This window comes from Falco biarmicus, chromosome 8 (genome assembly GCF_023638135.1).
Source record: "Falco biarmicus isolate bFalBia1 chromosome 8, bFalBia1.pri, whole genome shotgun sequence".
Classification (NCBI taxonomy): Eukaryota; Metazoa; Chordata; class Aves; order Falconiformes; family Falconidae; genus Falco; species Falco biarmicus.
Window position 1 is genome coordinate 2,029,569 of NC_079295.1, and position 18,956 is coordinate 2,048,524.

Genomic DNA, 18,956 nt, shown 5'->3' on the forward strand with positions numbered 1-18,956 from the left:
CTGAAACAGCAGTTTTACAGCTTACGTGCAAACAACTAAAACCGTTTTCTCAACAAGCACCCAATAAAACCGTATTATTACATCCTGTGAACAGCTCTGAAATCCTTAACTCGAGGATATCAGCAGCTCCTCTGTGAAACTAAGCTAATAAACAAGTAGGTAATTAACAAAGGCAAACATGAATCTCGGTACCAGTGACTTCATATTAAGAAACCTTCTGGTTTTAATATTTGTCATGTATGCATGAAATAATTTATTGCTGTTTCAAAGCAATTTCAACTGTTAAACATTCATTGGTTTGCTGAAGGAAATAGTAAAAAAAATTCTTTCATGTGAACATTAGTTCTTAATTTTAACATTTCCTTATTTTCTATAATGGGATTTGATGTGGCAATAAGCTTTAGGAACAGATCTAAGTGGAAAAATATTGTTAGCAGGTGAAGGTTTTCTTACCGGATCCCTTAGCTATCTGCTGAGGCAGGATGGTTTCGTCAGCGAGCACCGCTGAACTGCGATGGGTGGCGGGGAGGGTGGCCTGGGTGGCGGGGAGGGTGGCCTCCCTGCCGTGCCAGAGCTGAGGAGCAGCCCTCAGGACAGCCGAACAAACCCTCCAGGCAGAGGCACTCCGTGCTCCCTCTGCTGCTGCCACCCAGATTTTGGGAAGCAGCGATTTTCTGAAGGTGCGTGTGAATACAGTGCATCGTGGTGACTGTGCGAGCAGCCGGGGGACCTGCGCGTGGGCAAGTGCCGCTCAGCCACTGCCGTGGCTCTGCCAAAGCCTGGCAGCCGGTGAGCCCTGGCTCGCCTCCGGCACTGCAAGAATCGCTCCGCTTTTACCATGGCTGCTGCTAGTGGTAACTTTCAGGTTGTTGCAAATTGAGTAGAGTGTAGAAATCGGGCGTTCCTGCACACAAACTCTGTGCCCTGTTCTATCTGGTCTGCGTTTATGCACTGATTGAAGAAAGAAGATGTTTTGCTTGACAGCACTGCGCAGTTGAGAGAGAATATACAGAAACGCCTCCAAAATACTTCCAATCTATTTTTATTTTTAAGCAGTCCTGGATAATGTCATGGCACAGCACACCTTTAACTTTCTCTGGAAAAGAAAGCCTGTGCTGGGAGGACCCATTGCCCGCCCGGTACTGCGTGCCAGAGCGGCCTGGCGCTGCTCCTGCTCAGTGCCTGTGCTGGCACCGGCTGCGGCCACCGCAACGTACTGTGTGGCGGGGCGGTGGCTGCACTGGGGTTAGAGGAGCTTTGGCTGGGAGCAAAATCATTAGATTCCAGAATAATTCCTACACAGCTAATGCAATGACAGCCACAACTGGGATAGGGTGTGCTGTGCTCTCAGCTTACAAACGCCTTGCCAAGTCCCGCGCTCTGCTAAGCACCAGCCTGCGGCCGCCATCCCTTCTCATGCCGGGCACCCTGCAAGCAACGTGCGTGGCGGAGGCTCGCTGTCCTCACCACAGCTCTGTGCCGCCTGCATCAGGAAGGTTTTATTTAATGGAGGCATGGGAAAATGATGATACAGTTTTCTTTCCCAACCTTATTTTACTATTAGTGCTGTGGGATAGAGAGAGGTACGAATAGGCAGGAAAGCTGCGGCATCCATTTGAATAAGGAATCTAGCAATTTCTTTGTGGTGAATTTAACCTCCTGCATTTTTCCCAGCTTGGTTTTTCACTATTATTAGGCACAATTAAAAATTAGTAAAGCTGAGGTAAGAATTAAAGTTTGTAATTAAATTTTCTCTCCCTCCTGCGGTTAGCATGAGTTTGATGTCGATTTACAAGGAAGAGTCCTTTTTGCAGCAATTAGGTTTCAAAGAAGTAGGCAGTAATGGAAAGCATTTGCTAAATTAAAAAGACTATGGTAAACCATGGCTATTTACAGTTAAGGGGCACTTTCTGCTGGCTGTGGGGCCAGACTCCAACGTGCTCTGCTCCAGCTCTGGCCCAGTGGCCACCAGGCAGTGCCCTGCTCAGCATCCATCCCTGCACTTGGGTGCACGCCTGCAGGCAGCAGCAGCCAGGTCGTGGGGAGGAGCTGCCGAGCCCTGTGCGTTTATCCAGCGGCCTTTGCGTTGAAGTTGGAGGTGCTCTGGCTCTGCTTGCCGCTGCTCTTCCCCGCACCACGAAAGTGGGGAGGTAGGAGCTGCCCGCCTGCACGGCGGCTGCCCTACATAAAGCGAGTTCCCAGGCTTGCATCTCATTTCAGTGCAAAAGTCAAACTGAATGACTCATGCCAAATCTTTTTATCTTGTCGCTGCGACTGTCAGCGTAGCTGAACTCCAATATGACTATACTTATTGGAAGGGTTATTTTTAAGTACTGAGCATATATTTATATGTGTGGCAATACTTCATCATTTTCAGCTGATTTGATCTACCGGAGCAGAATAGTCCCTTTTTATAATAATCTCCAACATGTTAACTCATTCATCTGGGTAAGGCAAGAAGTTCAAGTGAGGCCTCCAATATGTTAATTATTCATGCACGAATCTTTTATTCCATCTAGGCTCATCCACACCAGACTGCCTTTTCTAGGAAAGCTCTCTGTTGAGAAGAAAGCAACAAATACTGTACGGTGATTTGAGGAGGGGGAAAAAAAAAATCAGCTGCATATTCCAAACTATAAATTGTCTAGTCTCAGCCTTTTTTCTCTACTGCCATCTATTGTGCAGCAAAAAATGCATAGTTCACCAGCACAAAATCGTGAGTTCTGGTTTAAATGAGGAGGTGATGGCTCCTGGGTGCTTCTGCTCATCAGAGAACCTATTAAGTTAATAAGGAGAAGTAAAAACAACCAGGAAGCAATAATTAGGAGGCCTTAGGAGCACCTAATAAGAATATAGACAGGATCTGGCATTGGAAAGTACAAAATGGGCTGCCGGGGCTTTTCTTGTAAAAATTCCTTGTAAAGGGGAAGCGGTCCCTGGCCCCCCGGACAGCCAGCACCTGGATGCTCCCCCCCTCGGTGCCTGTCTCCCGCCCCAGGGGAGCCAGGCAAGGGGTGGCACAGGGGCCCCTTGCCCCTACGTCTCTGGTCCCCCTCCGGCCGCTCAGCCGCAGCCCCTCTGAAGGGCAGTTGCAGCCAGCACCTGTGCAACAGCAGGCGGTGCTGGGGAGGGAGGTGGAGATGTTCTCCTCCACTTGCTGCCTCCTCTCTCTGGAGAGGCACTGTATTTCTGCAGAACAGGTCATGCCGCTCGTACAGAGAGCTAAGAGACACTGTTTGCCATCTGTAGTGACAGTAACTGGGCAAAAATGCCTTCAGAAAGGCACGTGCTATGGGCCAAGTGGGGTTTTTTGACCTGTAGGTTCAGTTCAGGTATATCCATAGGTGTCTTGTTTCCTGCTCGTACTGGTTTTACACTACTCACTGGAACAGGGTTACTCCTGGTTTGCACCGACACGGTGGGAGAGCTTGTGCTCAAGGCCATCCCCGGAGAGCCTGGGTTTTCAGAAATGTCAGCTGGCTTCAAAACTCGGACAATGTGAGTTTCCCCCACGGGTCTTGCTCCCGCTCCTGGTGGCCAAACAAGCAGGACCCATTGCAGCAGAAAGCAGCAGGCAGCCCTTGCCCTCCCTCCTGGTGCTGCTGATGGGGTGCTGTGCTCCTGGCCCAAGTGCTGCAGGTTACTGGTGACCACTGGTTTTTAGGGATACCTACTCCACATAGGCAACTATGAGTGGGAACTCAGGGCGAGCCCCTTGGTGGTGCACAGGGGATGCATGGCAGACGCTCTAGCAGCTGCCTGTCACACTGGAGGGACAAGATCCTCACCCCTAGATGAGTCTGTTTGCTTCTAATTTTGTCAACTGTTTCCTGGGCAGTAAAATAAATTGCCCGACAATAAAGATAAAGCCAGTCAAGCCCTCGCCCGCTTAGGCTGCCTCTCAGGACGTACCTGTGAAGACACAGTGTCTCCCATCATCAGTGGCACACAAAAGAGAATGATGTGGTCACGTCCCAGTCACCAATTTAAACGCACTTGTATGGCATCAAAAGCAGTAAATCCACAAACTAGAGGGGACTCAGCAGCAAAATCAAATGCAGGATGACAGCAGCAGTGATGATGCGTGCTTGCAAAAAAAAAATATCCTAAAAGGATATAATATTTTCAGGGGAAAGAAAGTTTAAAGTAATGAAAAATAGGATCAAAGTATCCTATGAAAATAAAGCACCATCCTTAATACATCTTGCATGGAAGACAGCTGAAAGGATGTATGACAGGGTATTGAATTGGTTTTGAGCATGTGAATGGTGTACTGCGCCGTGGCCCTAGGGCAGAAAGGAATACAGCTACCACACCAAGTGTTGCTCCTTCCGCTGAATGCCATGACAGTACCTGTTCTACAACTTTACAAATACTAAAAAGTCATCCATCTATATCTAAACCAAAATGACATTATGTATTTTCTCTGATTTATTAGTAAACTACTAAGTAGTAACATTAAGCTTTTAGGAAAAGATTAACAACACTGTGCAGTGGTAACCTGTCATCTTAATTTAAGGGAAAGCCACTGAAAATGCTCACTCTGTGAGGGAACATGCAAAATCCTTTGCCTAATGGATGTGGAAATGGTATTAGAGCCCTCTTGCATCAGGACATTAAAAGCATGTTATTTGTTCTTTATTTGTTTGGTTTTAAGTTTTGCTCCATTTTTATTTGGGTTTAGTTTTATGGTCAAGGAGAAACCATGGGGGTCCTTCCTTGCTGGGTGTGCATTCCCTGTCCCCTCCCCAGCCCCTTCGCCCACCCGGCTGGAACACGGCGTCCTGCTGCCGCCCCGTGCTGGGGCTGTTCTGCGGGTCCTGCACGCCATGGCCGTGCCAGGGCATCCCCTGGATCCCCTGTGCCTCAGCTGGCCCCTGCCCCGTGCTCCAGGGGCAATCCCAAACGTGGCTGACGGGCACCGCTGCCAGCCCACGTCTGGACTTCAGGTTGAATTTTGTGTCATTAAAGACTATTTTGGAGATGTTGGTAGAAGCCAAACCCTTCGAAGAAGTTAGAAGCACAGACGTGAACAACTACATGTACTTATCAATATTACAACAAACATTCATTTTTCCTCTTTGGCCAGGAGGGATAATATCAACAAATATTTTTGTCTTGTTTGCATCTCTCGAGCACGTTAAATGGGAGCCGCTGCAGTCTGGGTGCATGAAAGCCGTCCCAGCTCCTGGGACTGGGGTGATGCTGCGTGGCCCCGCCAAGCCCGCTTCTCGCGGCTATCTGCTGCTCTGCCGAAGCCAGCAGGTTTCGGTGACACGGGGGTTGTGCTGCGCACCTGTGCTAGCACACCTGCTGGGCTCTGCCCGGTGCCCGCCAGACCCCGGGGACACGGTGCCGGGAACGGCCCCGGCCAGCCCGGCGGTGCCTGCGGTGCCTGCAGTGCCTGCCCGCTGCCCGGCGGGAGCTGTGGGGCGAGGGCCGCCAGGCTCAGCTTCGCTTGGGCGGTGCCAGCTGAAACGTGATGACGGTGTTAAAAACGGTAAATCTGAACCGTAGCCCAGAATTAATTTGTATTAATGTAGGAGATTGAAATGCTGCTGTTGCAACCTCGTAGCGTTGTTTGTTGCTATGTGCTGGTGTGAACGAAATGGAAGATGCCAAACGAAGGCAAACCAAACCTGTACAATCTGTAAAAGCTTTTGAGTCCATTTGAACACAGAGACAGGCTAAAGAGAAGTTTATGTATTAAGGCTGGACAATTCCTGTTCCCTTCCCAGAGAAGCAATCATCAACATGTGCCGGTGAAACCGCATGTGCGCAGACAGTGTGTTTGGCACAAAACTCCAAGCCCACTCGTACCTGCAATTATTGCCCTAAAACCTCTTAGAAAACCAGGTGAGGGGAGAGAGTGTGCAAAAAAAAAAAAAAAAAAAAGTGTTGCTCATGATTCAACAATAAAACAGGTACTGAATCGATATTGCCTCCCAATCTGAAGCCCATTCGGGTCAAAGCAAAATTCCAATAGACTGGGATACAGATTGGATCAGCCCTTAATGAGGTGTCGCAAAAGAATTGCCAGTAAAATATACAGGCCAGCATATATTTTATGGGGAAGATAGTCTGAAGTCAACATTGCAATTTACTAATTCAGTAGAACAGCTGGAAAAATAAATTTGTTTAGCTAGAATAGCACATCTATTTATTGGGCCTCCTTCCAAAGCTGTGCACATATCAACAGTAGGATTGGTCTCTAAAACACGGGGGAGGAGAGGAGGGGGATGATGGTGAATTCAAATTGATGCGCTACTTATTCCACACTAGTAATTCAATTAATGATTTTATAGACCCTGTGCTGTCTCACATTCTCTGTCATTCTCAGGCAAATGAGATGGGGAAGCAAGCAATTAGCTGGGGTTGGCAATGCAGCGGGTTCAGCCTGAGCAAAATGCCACACAAAAGCCACCTCTTGCTGCCTGCTGGCGTGCGGGGTGGCAGGGAGCTCGCCTTCGGCTTTTGGAGAGGAGCCTGGGGTGGCTGCTTTCACACTCCTGCCAGCAGAAACTTTGGTCTGTTGATCTCACCACCAGCAACGAACTCGCCAGCGCTGATGCAAAACGCTTTCACCTCGTCACTCCTTTCCGTAACTTTTTTGGTGGGGAAAAAACCCGAACTGAGGTTTTCCATACTTGGTCTTTGCTGAGGGCTGATGACATAAGGAAATAGTTGTGTGTGATTTCTGAGCTATGATCAAACTTTTGGTCAAAGCTACAGCAAACCCCGTGCTGGAAACCTGAGCTGAATGTGAACTTGATCCAGGAAATTGTTTAGGTACCTGCCTAATTTTAAGCAGTGAAATAGTCCTACTGTATTCACCTGAATTACTAAAGTGCTTGAAGATAAACATTTGCTGACATCCGGCCCTGAGACCCCCTGATCTGTGCTTCTCCCGGACCTGGATGAAGCCGGAGCTGGGCAAACAAAGCAAGGGTCTCCCATAAATCATGCTTTGAGTACTTCATTTTGTCCGGGTGCTCCGTAGCAGTATTTGCTGAATGCATCAGCAGATACACCGAACTGCCATTGAGAAGGTATTTTTGTGTGCGTGTGTCTATGTACAGCGCAGGCACCAGTGGGCACCATGCCCCATAAGAGGCTGTCCCCTATCCTGCTGGCGTGGGTGGCTGGGCGTGTGGGTCCCTGACAAGCCGGTGCCCTGGCTTAGTCTGGGGTAACAGCCTCCCTGGAGAGGCAGCAGGCGCGTGGCATCGAGGCGCTCTTCTCTCGGCCTTTTTCTCCCACATTCATGCCATTAGACATTGCTTTGTTTGCAAATGAGCGTCTCTCCAAAGACTTCAAACTGCAGTTTTGCTGAGATCCCCATATCTTTTACCCCAAGGTAATCTCCAGGATCCTCGGCAGCTGGGTGACAGGCCGTGGGCAGGAATGCCAGCCAGCCGCGCCGCCAGCGATACCCTCGCTTGGGGCACACGGGGCATGGCCTCAGCGCTGACGCCGGCTGCTAAGGCACACTTGGTTATTTTCTTCCTATGCAGCAAAACTACCTTTTTTCAGGAGGCCAGCGGAGGTCTCTATGTTTTATTCACATAATCCAGACCTTCAGTGTCAGTGCCTGAAACGAATTACTGTTTATATTAGAAACTTAGTTTAATAAATTAAGTCTGGTCTATGAACTGTCAAAGTTCCTATAGTCTGCAATTCATATAGAACAGATGCCTTTTCCATGACTCTTAACTAGAAGTGGCCAACTTGATTGCTTCCTTTTTGCCATTACTACATTCTGTAGGTTTAGTTATCTACTGCCTACAGAGAATTCAAAACAATTTAAAAGGGCATCTGGTATAAAGCACTCTCCAGGAAGAAAAGAAAAAAAATCTTTCCATATACAATAACTTTCTGTTTAGGTCAGAGAATTATTCAATAATTGGCACTTGTTTAACTAGACCATTCAGAATCAGTTTGGTTTGGGTTTTCCAACTGTAGGTAGAGTTACAGGGTTTTTTTGCTTTCCAGACAAGCAGGTTTGTGAGTCCTAATTTCCAACATATTTGTGGCACTGCTGTGATTAAGACCTAACAACTAATTTTTGTACAAGTAACAAACACATATTTCAAAAGTGCCATAAATAATTCAGTGATTTTTTTTTTCCCAGATTGTTTATAAATTATAAATTTTCATTTACTCTGTCCTAGTTTTATATAATACTGATAAAAACGAATAGCTAAAAGCCATGGTTTAATTGAAGAACAGAAAACTAGGGAAGGATGGTCAGAACAGACCTCTGACTTGCGTTCCAGTTTCCTAGTCACCAGCATTTAAAAGGCTGGACCTGCTAATACAGGCTGTTAGAAGTCCTCGCTTCCAATATTTATGTTTTGTGAAGCACTTTTAATGCACAAACAGTTGTCACATGAAAAGTTAATAACAAAGCACATCTACGAGGATGAAAAGAGAGCGGGGCTGATGCTCGTGGTGTCAGGAGTTGCACGTCCAGGCGTTTCCAGGTAGTATTTTTTGCATGTTGTACATTAAAATGCTTCATTGCAGGACCTGGACCTGCTGGTGTGGACAGGGGGAGGCTGCAGGACTGGGACAAGTCCCTGCAATGCCCGCGGGGTGCAGCTGCCCAATTAAATTTTCATCGCGCTCCCTGCTAACATGTTAAGCTTTCGGGACGTGGTTGGAAGTGAGAAACATTTTTCCGTGTTCCTGTGTCTGTACAGCTTGTGAGATGAAACAGCCATGGGACAGCCTGAGCTGTGGCTGCCGCTGCTGTAGATGCGGTGTCCGTTTGGCAGAGGTTGTTTCTGTAACGGCAGGGGCTGCGGGCAGCGGGGACTGTGCAGCAGCTCTGCACCCCTCGCCCTGGCATGGCTGGGCTCTGCTCCACTGCTGGCTGGAATGTGCATCTGGAGGCAGGATTAGCTGCGTTGCAAATTGCTGTCCAGGGCAGGGAGGGCTATGGCCTGTGAGTTCCCCAGCTATACCCAGAGGATGTTTACTGGAAGTGGTTTGTGCTGCCTTCGGTGACGATTTTCACAGCTCAGGCTAGCTGCGCCCTGCCACTGAACACAGGTTGCTCTCGTCTAAAGTAGCACCCGTGCTGCTGTGCTGCCACGTGCACAGTCAGACGTCTGCATGGGGTGCCAGCCTGGGGAGAAGTTCATTGCTTTGCTGGTCTCCTCCTTTTGGGGCAGAAAATGAGAGTAAGGCTAGAGGAAGGGAGAAATCTCCAAGCTGGAGGGACCATCGGCCTGCCTGATCTCACAGCCTGCCCCCCCTGCCCCCACCCCCACCCCCCGCAAGCACAGCCTGATTTAGAGGGAAGTTTGTAATGCCAAGTTTGAAATAAAAGTTAGTGAAGCTTTGCAAACAAGCAGCTTTCCTGGATCCGGAGGCATGAGAGGGCCCTACCTGCAGAAATGCACTCTGCCTGCTGCAATTGTGAATGAACACTGTCTGTCCGGACTTGCAATTTTTTTTATAAATCCTCCTTTTTTTTTTTTTTTCCTCTTCCTACTGTGAAGGTTAATACTAGTAAATAAAACTCTTGTGGCAGTGGTGCCAGTTGTCAGGGAGGCTGACATAAGGAGGAACATGGAGACATCCCCCTCTGCAATATCTGTGTCAGCCAGCGAGCAAAACCAACCTGCAAGGCACCAAGTTTGCCTGCGATGTGGTAGGGATGCTGCTCCATCCCAGTTCAGCTGTGTCAGCTTACAACAGCCAAGGGTCAGGCCCACAAGCCCTAAAAAAAATGTACCGGTCACCCAGTAGGAGCACAGAGAAGGGAACATGTTGGTGGCAGATCACAGGGGACAAGAAGCTGTGCCCATCAGACGATGGGCAGCTCGTGGGCAGCCCTCCCTGCTCGGGGCTGCAGGGGTGTGGGGTGAGCTGGAAACACCACCCGCTCCCGCAGCCCCAGCGCCACCCCTGGCTCGCGGAGCCGGGCACAGTCATGGGCTCAAAAACGCTTCATCGTTCCTGCTGTGTAAGTGGTCGCCACGCCATGGATGATGAGTCGCTTGTTAGTCGTAAAAGTGGTTTCCTCTGTGGGAAACAGAACTGCACGATGATGGTTATACATACATCTATGTGTTTATAGTTAAGAATACCTATGAATTGTGTATGCGTGCGTAAGTAACACGTAGAAGCATAGTTCTGCTTGTGCAGGAGAGAAATGTCTCTGTTACCGTGTTTGTGTAGACCCAAACTCTTATGCAAACACATTTTGTTGGATATTTTATCACAAAAATAATATCAAGCAGAAATCGGGATTTCAGAACTGCAGTGTGAATGGCAGTCACGTCCCAGAGCTGCGGGCGAGCCCGCTGTGTACAGGAGCACAGTGAGGATGCAAGCTCTGCTTTTGTACAGGGGGACGAGCAACTCCGGAGCTGGGGAACACCGGGAGGGTGTCGTCACTGCACCAGTTTTAGCACGGCGTCTATTTTTTATAAGATAGATGCCTGCAGAACTCATCCCATTGTAGTTGCTGGCAAAATTCCTGTTGGCCTGGGTGTTTTACAACATACAGTCATCTCAGGTTTCCAGTAACGAGGGATGTGGTACTAGGCAGGGCTTGTAAGAGTGTAATTGTAGGGGTTGGTGGGTCTGCACCGTGCATGTGTTTGGGCGTGGATTCAAGCACCTGGCTGCACAGGGCTCAGGCTTGCTAACGGTGACTAAGGTGCTGCTGCTCCAGCCGAAGGTTTCTCAGTTTATGTAACTGATTTTTTTTATTACTTGGCTTGTCCTACTCCCAGTCAGGCCAAACGCCAAGGATCAACTCAAAATGTTACTTCCAAAAGTAGAGACTTTCTTCTCTCATGCTTCCTTGTTGATTTCTAACTTAAAACCACTCAGAAACCCTATGTAACTCCCCGCTGTGTCTTCTTGATGCTTTTAAATCCATTTATTAATCTCATTGGAGATTGGTCTTTTTTTACTTGTGCTTGTCCTTTTCCTCTTGTACAAATGACACGGCTCAAATCTGGTGGGTAAGCCCTTCTCCTTCAATTATTCTGTTCTGAAACTTTCTTCGTGCCTGTAATTCTTTTTTTATTGGTTTGCCTTTTTTTGTCTTCCACCCTTTATTTTGCTGTCTCTCCTCTCCACAATGCTCTAATTATCTTGACTTTCCACAGCCATTTTGCAAGCCACTAGCCAAGGCAATTTCAATATATTTGAGCTTGCCAAAGTATTCTTGGATGGACCTTGCAACAGAATTATATACTGTACTGAACCTAAATCCGACCCGCTGCTGCTCTGATTATAGCCCTGCCTGGTCTGCACTGAAAAACCCCAGCACATTTAAAGAGACAGGTTTCCTATTATCTTAAGAGGCAGCTGTCATTCTCCCGCATTCTTCCTTTTTCTAATTAGTTTAGTGAAATGGTGTCTGTCAAACCCACTCTCGACGGTGATCTTTGCACTCCGTTTCTTAAGCTGAAATGCCATTGTCCCATAAAACCTCAAGGTCCATTGCCATCAAGGGCTTGCTGCAAGCGATTCTGTTATGCAGTGCTATAAAATAAAACATCTTTTCAGGCGAATCTACATGTGACTGGTTCGTAGACCACTGGAATTAGAGGGATGCTTTCCACTGGCTTCAAGCTTTTGCATTCTACTGTATTTTCATTTGCCCTAAAAAGCGTAAGCTTTCGGCTAACGCCCCACGGCGTCGTCCTCCGAGCCACAGCTTTGCCTCTCACATCTTCCACTCCAAATAAAAAAAGCCTCTGTGCAGCCGCCAACCCTAGACGACCTCCTGGGGTTGTTCTCCGCTCCATTGCAGGGCGACTCCTACCTTTTTTTAGGGGTTTCGACCCAGCTGGACTCACACATGCAAGGGGCTCAACAGGAGAAACTCAGAGAAGCATTTTTATGTGACAAGCTAGAGGAAACAGGAAGCTTTCATGATGATGCCACGGACCCAAACGCAGCAGTTCCCATAGTTTATGTCTGTATCCATACGGATACCACGTGCCCCTTGCAGCCAGCACGGGCAGGCACCAGGAGCTGACCGAGGCAGGGCCCAGGGCCACTCTTGCAGATGCGGCAAGGCATCGCCCGTGCCAGCCGAGGCGGGGGCATGCCATGTGCTGCACCGTGTGCGGAGCTGTCAGCCAGCGCCCTGCAGCTCCGTGCCCTGCTCAGCATCCTTGTACGAGATCCATGTAACTGACAGAGCTCTGCTGAACTGCTGTTGCACTTCTTTTATTCCAAAAGTCATTTATTTCATGAAGAAAAAAAAAAATATCCCAAAATGCACTGAGCGAGGGAAATAAGCCTGCTCCCATCTTCATTTTATTTTTATTTTCTCTCACTTTACTTCGCCTTGCCTTCCTCTCAGCCTCGCTGTGCATATCAGCAAGCTCATCATCGTGTTTTGCAGCCATGTACTTGCCCCTTGAGGTTTTTCCAGTCTGCAGAGTTTGGTCCAAGGGCCAAATTTCACATAAGGGAAGATTAATCCAGCGATACCTGCTGAGGAGCTCTAGTTAGGTTTGAGTGACTCTGAATATCTGAGACGTACCTGAAAGCATTTGGCAATGAGCCGTGGGAGTCCCGAGGCTGGCGCAATGGTGCTGTTTAGTGCTGCCTAGTCAAATGCCCATCGAGGTCAGTGGGAATGAATTTAGGGTAAAATGAGCAGCTTTGAGAGCCCACAGCCTGGGTGTGCTAGAAATTACCTGTATGAGGTTGGAGATGGAGAGCTTTTGGCTTCAGAGCCTTGGAGAGCTTGGTGTAGGCACCCAGGCGTGCAGGCGTGCTGCGGGGCAGTGGAGGCAGGAGTAGCTTTGGTTGTCTTGCCTACATGATGGTCTCTGACAGTTCATCTGTTCAGAAACATCTCTGGGACAGCTTGTTGGGATGGCAAACCAGTACCAGGGTGATATTTAAACATCACCAACTAACTAGTCATAAAAAGCGGAATCATTTTAGCACTACCTATGCACATGCCCCTCCACTTTTAGGGATGCTATTTCCTTCAAACTTAGAAAGTCTGTCGGTTCCTTTTTGACACTCCCTCCTTCCTCTTGGGACAAACCCTTTTTTCCTGAAGCTCCCTCACCGACACCTCTTCTTTACTCTCTTTTTTTAGAGGCTCTGAGGATTAACCCTGAGCTTCCCAGCCATCTTCCTACAGGTTTACATTATGCAGACCCACCAGGAGCGTTTGGCTGGGGTTATCCAGTCTACCTGATGAGCTCTCTACAGCTTTGAAGCTGTCTTCCTCCCTCTGATGCCTCAGCTGCTCTCCTCCCTCTCGGCTGTGAGGATGGCAGGCAGCTGCTCTGTGCTACACATGGCTGCTGTCTGCCCTCCACCTATTTCGGCTTGTCCCCAGCTCCTTGCCGATAAGCCCAGGAGCCAAAGCCGTAGGGAAGCCCCTGGCCCCACTCCAGCCCCACAGGCTGGGAGGGACAGACCCCTCAGTCCCTCTCGATTATTTCCCACCTGCTGTGAAGCTTTTCCAGGCATTGTCTTGGTGATCAATGGTACCTCAGTGTTTTGCAAAAGGATTCTGCATCCCTCACTGGTGGTGTTGTGCTCTACATATTCACTTCAAGGTCTCCAGAGTCGGCAGAGCGGTGCCTTCAGCAGATTGCAGGTGGTTTGGGTCCTTGGGTCCCTTTCTTTATCCTTGGAAGCCTTGAAAGTTTTCCCTAGGTGAGAGGTGAAGGGTCTATTAATTTTGCTCTTCAAAATAATCTTTGCCCTCTCTTTCTCATTCTTAAATACAATTGTGTTATCCAGGGAGATGTTTTAGGGGCTTGGGAATAATGTGGGGCTTCTCCAGCTTTCTCATCCAGTGCAATGGAAACATAAGCATTGTGTTTATGTTTCCACTGACTCGAAGCACTTCTTGCCATTGACAAAAGCCGACCACAATGCCCCACAGGCTGCTGTCCCTCCAGCTCTGCTCTTGGAGGCGACCAGCCAGGCAAGCTGGCAGCAAATACCTAAGTGCAGTGCTGAGATAAATTGTTTTCCCCTGTGCTGCAGAGGGTAGGGGTGCAGAGTGCCTTGGCATGTTTCTGGTGACCTGCACTGCCAAACACCAGGAAAGCAGGAGGAAGGAGGCAGCCCCTGCCCACTGGGCACCGGTGCCCCACCAGGGGGGCCGAGCACCTGGGCACGAGCCTAGCCCGCTAGCATCTCTGCTCTTCGCCCCAACCCTTTTGTCCAGAGGGAAATGGATGGAGAGGGTAGGCAACCTGGGATTTACCTGCTGCTCTGGCCATTGGTCCTTGCTGCAGCATGGTGCCATCGGCACAGCTCTGTGCCTGCCCACAGCTCTGCACCACCGGCCCAGTGCCACCTCCACGCCGTGGTGGTCCTCTGGCACTTCTGTCCTCAGGTGCAGGAAGGACCTGGTTTTGCTCGGAGGCCCTGGTGATACAAAGAAATCAAAGCATATGAGCATTTGTAGCGTGCTGGTCTATGTCACCAGCCTAGTTAGATCTTCTCCTACAGATATGGTTGATTTTCAACCAGCTAAATCTCCTGCCCTCGGCTTGTCTCATACTGCAGGTCTTGTGCACAGCAACTGGAAAAAACCTGAACTCGCTGAGTTCCAGCACATATTTACTGGTGTGGATGGAATTTTTCCAAGTGAAACTTGAAATATTTTAAAATCAGAATTTTTCCACAGAAGTGTCCAAGAGGTGCTGTGGTGAAGTATCCACACGTGAACAAGAAATGAGGACAAAATGGCAGGCTGAGCTTTGCTGGAAAATGATGAGGTTGAGGAAGTGCTGGGCTAACGGACGTGTTTGTGCTGCTTGCGGTGCCCGGCACTGGTGGGGCACAATGGGCTGGTCCGGGGAGGGGGCTTGCAGCAGACTGGGGAAACAACAGGATGTTTTAATATTTTCCTGCGAAGCTTTGCACAGGAACTGGTGTTATGTTTGGCTGCGTAGAGGGGTCCTGTCTTAAAGCTGGTTTTCTTCTTGCCTGAGGGGGCAGGAATGATATCAACCAGATTTGTTGAATGCTAGCAGTTCTACATGTCGTTGGTATTGTAAACACTTTGGGTCATCAGATCTCTCCTCTTCTGAGGCCTTTGCCCGGGTCCCACCCGAGAAGCCCCTTGTCCCTGTTTCAGCCACAGATGCTGCCAAGACACTGCTAAAAAATCACAGCGGCATTTCTCATCTGCCCCAAAGTGCTTGCAGCTGTAAAGGCTCCCCTGGCCCCAGGAGCTGCTGCCATGCTGCCCTCAGCAGCACCCCTGGCTTTTGGGGCTAGCCCCTTCCCAATTCCTGCTCCCCCTGGTCACGGCCAGGTGCATCGCCAGCACGTTTTGGGGCAGGCATCTGCTGCACAGGCTGTCCCGTGCCCTCCTCGGTGGTGGCCGGTCCTTGTCCCCAGGCTGCGGCAGCCACGCAAGGGCGCGCGTCCCCACACAGACGCCCGTTTGCGGAGCAGACACCTCCTCCTGAACACTCGGGCAGATAAAAACCATGTGTGCTTTGGGATAGCTTTCCCCAGCTGTTTTGCAGCTCACATTTTCCCTCAAGCTGAAGGGGGGGATGTTGTTTATGCACTGCCCATGTTCCCTGGCACCGTCCCCCCTGTGATGCCCCAGTGCGTGCCACCTGTGCCCTGGGACAGTGGGTCTAGTCCCCAAGGGACTTCATAAAGCACCACAGACTCAAGCCTCCCAAACCACCCATCACTCCAGAAAGCTCTGGGTCCTGACACCCTACAGCACTGGCCATGCCCTCCCATCTCTCACACAGCGATGCAGGTGGGGCCACATCCAGCTGGTCCAGTGGGGTTTTGTCTTCAGCTCTGCCTTCATCTCACATTCCCCTGCTGCTCTGCACCCAAAACGCTTGGTCCATGGCCCCGCTGAGCCTGGTCTAGCAGCTGGATCCCCAGTTACCCCAGCACAGACCAAGCTGCACATGGCAGAACATGTTTTTGGGGTGGGCTGTGCCCAGTGGGCCAATCCAGCCATTCCCAGCTGTAGGAGCAGCCCATGTGCCATACAGGGAATTGCACGGGTCTAGTTACCAGCTTGGAAACTGATGATCCCCACATCAAAGGGAAGGAGACCATGGCGAGAGTGTGGGTTTTCAGAAACGCGCTGGCAGCAGGACTGACCTGACCTGCAGGCTCGCCTTCCAGCAGGAGCCACTTAGCAAGTCAGGTCGAGTCCCTGCCTTCAGACAGCAAAACCTTCCCACAAGCCAGTAACCTAGTTTGTATTTTGACTTTTAAAATGTTTATTTGCCTCTATCTTTGTGAGAGTTGCTTTTGCAAAATTAAGTGATGGAGCAAAGAAAGCACGGTACCTTCAATTTGGTATCTTTGGGTTTACCAATTAAATGAAGGCTGCAGTAGTTTGTAACATAGTGATTTGTGCTATGTGGTGGCAACTGCGTGAACTGGGGGACAGGTGACCCTTGCTGAAGAGCCCACCTGGATCCACGCTAGCTTTGTCGATGGGAGGTTAAGTGCTCTCCAGCGCTGACAATCATGGCGTGAGAGGCTCTCAGGAAGCGGCAGCCACGGCAGTGCCTGTGTGGGAGGGAGCGGAGCCGCCTTTCGTAAAACTGAGCACCAGAGGCAGCTGATTGTCTCTGCTTGGGAAGCAATTGCTCATACTTGTGTCCCTCGTCGTGCTTAGGGAGAGCCTCTTTCCTTCAGCCCAGGGGCCATGCTGCCCCAAAACCCTGCTCTGGTTGCAGGGAGAGTGGGAGCAAAGCCTCCCACGGGTGCAGGAATCCCTCCCCGGTTCCTGGCGTGCACAGGACCCGTGCTCGGGCAACACCAACGCATTGTTTATACCTTAACTCCATTAATTACAGAGCAAAAGTTTGAAATGCAGAGAGGAAAGCATACAACCAGGGAGGCAGCACTACTCTCCCAACAGCACCGAGGGCTACCTGCCCTCAATTCCTGCTTCAGCGTCCGAGCCCCTGGTCTCAGTTTCAGTGAGGAAAGGCCACCCCGTGCGGTGCACTGGTGTCAGGAGAGCCAAGGCTCATCGTCGAACAGGGCTTATTAACGCAAAACCTGCATGTTTAGTCTTCTCTTCCCCAGGGTTTGGAAAAAAAAAAAAAGTTTTCCAAATATTGTTGCGTGCCATAAGGTCTTTCCTCTACTGCCAGTCGCTTTTCTGGTGCTTGGATGGGAGTCACGAATTCGCTGGCAGGCTGTGCCGCAAACCGCCACTTCTGTCTCTTGCCACCCATCAGCTGGCCCCTATTAGAAAAGAAATGGCAAGTGGTTTATTTGCCACCCGTATGGCAGCCCTTATGGGGCAGGCAGCACCAGCCCCCCCGCCGACACCCCCTCCCCAGCAGAACCCTGCCTCTGCCGAGACCACCATTTCCCCCGCACCTCCCTGCTGCCCTCCCTTGTCTTTGGCATAAAAACGGGGACCTGGGGTAAATGCCATCAAAATCAAGATGTGCCCGGGTTCTACTCCCGACAGGTTTCCCCATCCGCAAAGCATTGCTGTTAACCTGCCACCGGCACGGTCCCTCCGTAACCCCCTTCTCCTGGCTTGTTTTCTTTGGAAAGGCCGCCACTCCTGCGGCTGCTGACAAAGTTTCTTTGTAAGTGTCCCGCGGGCTGTCAGTGCCTCCTTCCCTGGCCTGGCCAGCAAGGAAGGCTATCACTAATATGTGTCATTCATCAAAGCAAAATTACATGTGTCCCAAAAAAAGGACAGCACGCAGACAAATTACAGCATGCAGCAAATTGCTTACTTGCGGAGGGGAAAAAAATACAGCAGGCTGTTTTCCTCCCCTCCCAGAGGTAGGTGTTTAATTCAACATATTAAGACTGTGAAATCTGATTATAGCTGCAGGATGGGGGAAACCCAGTTGCAGTGAGGCACAGCTCTTGCCCCAGCCAGCGGGTGCAGTGTGGCCAAGCTGTGCCACATCCCAGCGGGGTCAGCCCAGGGCCCGTGCTGGGGTGGGGGGGGGGGGCTCCTGCGGCACCAGCCAGGCGAGCCCCATGTGCTGCACCAGGGAGCTAGCACGGGGGGCAGCCCCGACGCCGCTCTATGTTGCACCAAAGCACTGGCCACAGGGGAATGGAGATACCTGTGCCGAGGGCATGCTCAGGGAGATTTCTTTAAAATTTCTTTTTAAGGGTTAGAGGTTTAGATTGTGTTTTTTAAGCACAATCCTGCATTGAGGGACGCTTCATTTCTCTGTGGCCACAGCTGTGCTGCTCCGGTGTGAGCTGGGGCTGAGGATGGGGAGAAGAGCTGTTGGTGAGCAGCTGATGCTGGGGAAGGGGGGGGCTAGAAGGGGACCCCGTAGCCAGGCGTCAGGCACATGCCCCACAGTCAGAGGTCCCCTCGGGGCAGGGCATGAGCCTGGCAGGTCCCTGGCACAGCAGCCAGTGCGGCTCCTCCATCCGCAGAGGGATGGGCAAGAGTGGGCCCGGCCCCCAGCCTCCCTCGCTTCCCACCTGGCTGCCCCACCAAGAGCACCCTGGCAGAGCTCTGCTCCCCGGGGTTTATCTTTCAGCTTGCAAAAGTCCCTCTTACATAGTTAATTGATTTTCATTAATCACAGTCTTCTCATCTACTTGTTTATGTTCTTCGCGACTTCACAAATCTGATCTGACATCTGATTTACAGATTTCAGAAATTAACCTTCTCCAGTGTTTCGGTTTCAATGTATATTTATTTACGTTCCCATCAAGTGCCTTTCAATAGGAATGATTTCTGCTCTTGGCAAGCGGAGGAGCCTGTTGTTTTCCATGGAAATGTGCAGTTTTGCCAATGGGGCAGAACCAAGGGGACAGTTGCGGGCGAGCTGTGACGCCCCCTCCGCAGCGCAGCAGCACCAGGCTGTTGGGCACCCTGGCTGGGGGCTGCCCGCCGCCCCGCTGGCCCCGCCGCCACAGAGGCAGCTGGTGGCAGATCCCCCATGCGGGCTGGGGCTGGCCGGAGGTGGGCTGCCCTCCACACCGTCACAGCTCTCCGGCAAAGC

The 18,956-nt window shown here is 50.4% G+C and overlaps 1 long non-coding RNA gene across 2 annotated transcripts in view; it reads right to left on the reverse strand.

The window, feature by feature from the left end:
• Positions 1–12,185: 12,185 nt before the first annotated feature.
• Positions 12,186–18,956, reverse strand: part of LOC130154255 (uncharacterized) — a 49,983-nt gene continuing 43,212 nt past the window's right edge. For both annotated transcript variants that reach the window (XR_008823656.1, XR_008823655.1), the window contains 3 exons: positions 16,420–17,205; positions 14,219–14,382; positions 12,186–13,655 (listed from right to left, as the gene is read on the reverse strand). This is a non-coding gene — a long non-coding RNA (uncharacterized LOC130154255). The remainder of the gene's footprint in view (positions 13,656–14,218; positions 14,383–16,419; positions 17,206–18,956) is intronic.